We start from the raw sequence: 4293 nt of genomic DNA, 5'->3' as shown, positions 1-4293 counted from the left end.
GGGGGGAGAAAACTAGTTCTTTAGTGTCTGCTAGTGGAAAAGACCAATCGGATTCCATTCTCGGAACTACACGAGAACAGAACAACTAACTCTAGATAGCATTTTTTTTAGAACATTTGAATCTCCCCATACTTAGGTAGCTGTGGTGTCGAAATTGTGATTAACTTCATCGTCAATTTCTTTTGGACCATAATCAACTTTCATATCTGTGACTTTTGCTTTAAGCCATTGGTCGGATTCCTGTGTAACATCTACAAATTCAACTAGTTTTGCCTTTTCTTTAGGCGAAAGATTGGATACTAACCGGTTACATAACTTAAAGTTCCCCTTGGTTCTAGCATCGCGAATCCGTTTAATAAGTTTCTTCATTGAACTGTTAATAACGGGGTCATTTAATTTCGTATAAACAACGGGGTTCTTTGTTATCAGGTCATCATTAGGTGTTACTTCATTTTCCCCACACTTAGGCGTTTTATTATTGCTAAGCACTACCATTGGAGTTGGTAAAACAACATGGTTCTTATTAATCATTTTTGTTGGTTCAACGGTTTTGGTTGGTGGAGATTTAGACTTTCGACTCACAAAGGTGATCGATTTTTCATCATTACTAAGTGTCATTCTACCCTCTCTTACATCAAATAACGCCCCAGTGGACGCTAAGAATGGTCGACCTAAAATTAGAGGAATGTTTGGGTCCTCTTCTATGTCAATGACAATAAATTCGACTAGAAAGGTTAAATTACCTACTTGAACAGGTAGGTTATCAGCAATTCCAACTGGGTGCTTAATGGTTTGATCAAAGAGTCTAACACTTATTTTCGTTGGACTTAACTCACCTACTCCTAATCTCTTATATAATGAAAGAGGCATAACACTCACACTCGCACCTAAATCTGCTAGTGCATCATACATGACACAATCACTAAGTAGACAAGGAACAATAATTTCACCCGGATCACCCAACCTTGGTGGAAGTTTTGGTGGAACTGTCTTCACTGGGTTTACTTCTATGGTTTTTGTTTCTTGCATTTTCTTATTCTTCTTCTTCTTCTTCTTTCCAGAGGTATCACAAACTTTATTACCTATTACTTGCTCATACTCAACTCCTTTTCTTGGAAACGGGATGGGTGGTCTGTATGGTGCCACCACTGGCTTTACATACTCGGGTGGTGGTGGTGGTGGTGTTGTAACTTCTTCATTGTTACTCACATCGAAAACCTTCCCATCTTCTGGAGCTGGTTTTTCAGAATTTGTTGACACCATATTAACATTCTAATTCCGAGGATTTACTTCAGTATTACTCGATAGCTTTCCTTGTTCCCTCTCACTCATCATGCTAGCAAGAGTACCTACGTGTTTTTCTAGATTCAAAATGGAAGCTTGTTGAGTTCCTAATGACTGATCAAACCTCTCATTCGTTTGGGTTTGAGATGTAATAAATTGTGTTTGAGATTCCATTAGCTTTGCCATCATTTCTTCCAGATTTGGCTTTTTTTCTTCGGTTTGTTGTGGTGGTTTATACAAGCCAGGTCTTTGTTGATTAAAAGTGTTGTTTTGAGTTGGTTGGTTATTCGGATCTTGTTGGTTGTACGAGTTGTTGTTGGGTCCATTTGGATTGTAAAGAATATTTTGATTTCGATTGAAGTTTGGCCTTGGCAGTTGATAATTATTTTGATAATTATTTCCCGACCTTTGGTTCAAGTAGGAAAAATTCTCACTTTGTTCCATCCTTTGTTCAATGTGACAATCTTTCGTTAAGTGTGGTCCATCGCATTGCTCACAACTAATTCGTATTGCGTGAATATCTTTAGTCATCTTTCCATTCGTCTTTCGAAAGCATCTATTTTTGCGGAAACAGAATCAAAGTCATGGCTAGAATCAGCTCTAGCCGCTTTAGATGAACGAAAAATATCTTTTTCCTGATGCCACTCATGAGAGTGGGAGGCTGTGTTATCAATGATCTTGTGAGCTTCAGTTGCGGTTTTCTTCACAATGGAACCACCAGCTGCTGTGTCGATGTCTTTTCGTGTAGCAAAGTCGACACCTTGGTAGAATATTTGTACTATTTGATAAGTGTCTAAACCATGTTGAGGACATCCTCTCAACAACTTTCCAAATCTTGTCCACGCCTCATATAATGTTTCATTTGGCTTTTGTGTGAACGTAACAATTTCTCCTTGAAGTCTCACGGCCTTAGATGCCGGAAAGAATCTTTTAAGAAATTTCTCAACTAAAACATCCCATGTGTCAATCGCCCCTTCAGGTAACGATTCTAACCAATCTTTGGCTTCTCCCTTTAAAGTCCAGGGAAACAACATGAGATAGATCTATTCATCCTCAACTTCTCTAATTTTGAATAGAGTACAAATCCTATTAAAGGTTAGAAGATGTTTGTTTGGATCTTCTTTTGGCGTACAACTATATTGGCATTGATTAGTTACCATGTGTAGGATTTTTCCTTTGATTTCATAATCTGGCGCATTAATATCTGGCCTAATAATGGGGTGACCTTGGCCCATGCGTGTGGCTCTCATTCGGTCTTCCATACTTAGAGGTTCCGTTCCTTCCATAATTGAATTTGTTGAATCTGAATCACTAGAGGATTCTGATTTAATGGTTTCTTCCTCGACAATCTCTGGATGAGTAATTTGTAGTTTCGGAGGAATGATTAGTGGTTCAGGATCTCTGAATTATCTTTGAATATCCTCTGGGTTCTCAATTGTGAGGTCGGGTTCAAAAAATGAATTATCGGAAATTTGAATTGGAGTACTTGGTCGACTAGATGATGATTCTAAAGAAAAATTAACGGCGATAATATTGGCTAGATGTCTTGATCGTGTTACAGGTGGTCAACGTATGAAAGGTGGTGAACGTTTTGCTCAGTGCATTCACTGAATATCCTATTAGTAATAAAAATAAAAATTATATAAGTTATCAAATTAATAGACTTTTCTGCTTTTGCCCACGTTTCGAATAGCCAAAAGATGCAGCAGGGAGCCAGGATCCTTTAAGTCGAAAAATCCACAACTCAGCCACTAACAAATCCAACTATTACTACGAATCAGAAAATTTTGGATGTCTATCAATTTAACCGCTTAAAATAATTTATCGTCGAAATTTAAGGAAAATATAGAAAATTCTATGTCCTAAAAACTAGAGCGTAGAAATGAAAAAGAAAAAGCGCGTCGAGAAATAAGAGTCGAAAAACAAACGTCGAAAAACAAAAATAAGAAAGTAAAGCGTCGAAAATTAAAAGTCTAAAAACTAAAAATTAAAACTTGCGTCTAAAGGTATTAAGGCTTAAAGGAATTCTATATCCAAAACGGCAATAACTTAAAAAGGCACTAAACTTATTTAAAACTAAAGCGATAAGCAACGTCGTAAAATTCTAAAGCGTCTAAATCTTAATCTAAAGAAAAAGTACTTAAGGAATTTTACGGCAAAACCTAAAAATCTAGAAATTAAAATACTCTGGCCAAAACTAAGTTTAAAACTAATTACGAACGATACGATTAAAAACAACAAACTAAATAATAAAAATACAAATTATAACTAAAATGATAAAAATACCAATATTATAAAAATATTATTTTTATATTATTTATATAAAATTACTAAATTTATATAATTAATAAAACTAATAAAACATAATTTTACAAATTAAAGTTAAAATTAAAACTAAATAATAAAATATAAAACCCTAATTAATAATAATTAAAATATTAAAACCCTACGCGTAATAAATGAGTCCGAGGTATTGTGCCTGTCATACCAGCTCATGCGACCGCATGAGTTGTAGTCGTCTGGGTCATGCGATCGCATGGCCCAACAATGCCTGAATTCATTCGGGCTTTTAACAGGCTTCGGCCCAATTCTATTTTATTTATTATTTGATTTTTTTTATTACAAAATATTTATATAAATTAAATTAAACTTATATTTTAAATCCAAAAATAAAAGTACTTGTTAATATTATATATAAAATCTTATATATATATATATATATATATATATATATATATATATATATATATATATATATATATTATTTTAAACACTTATTATAAATATAAAATATTTTTACGAAATAAGAAATAATATATTTTTACAAAAATATAGTTTTACAAAAATATAGCGTAAAAATATAGCATTTCGCTGGTTCCCCGGCAGCGGCGCCAAAAACTTGATGTGTGCAGCGTGTAGTACGAAATACTATTATTGTTTACTACGAAATACGATGAAATATTACACAAGTGTAATTTTTTTATTTATAGAATGGGATATACCTAAACT

The 4293-nt window shown here is 34.1% G+C and overlaps 1 non-coding gene across 1 annotated transcript; it reads left to right on the top strand.

Moving 5' to 3' along the window:
• Nucleotides 1-2079: 2079 nt before the first annotated feature.
• On the top strand, nucleotides 2080-2186 carry LOC139903233 (small nucleolar RNA R71). The gene has a single exon (XR_011778068.1). It is a non-coding gene; the product is annotated as a small nucleolar RNA R71 (small nucleolar RNA).
• Nucleotides 2187-4293: the final 2107 nt, after the last annotated feature.

The sequence above is a fragment of the Rutidosis leptorrhynchoides genome, chromosome 3 (assembly GCF_046630445.1).
Source record: "Rutidosis leptorrhynchoides isolate AG116_Rl617_1_P2 chromosome 3, CSIRO_AGI_Rlap_v1, whole genome shotgun sequence".
Taxonomy (NCBI): Eukaryota; Viridiplantae; Streptophyta; class Magnoliopsida; order Asterales; family Asteraceae; genus Rutidosis; species Rutidosis leptorrhynchoides.
The sequence above is the reverse complement of the archived record's forward strand: the minus strand, read 5'-3'. Positions and strand labels throughout refer to the sequence as shown.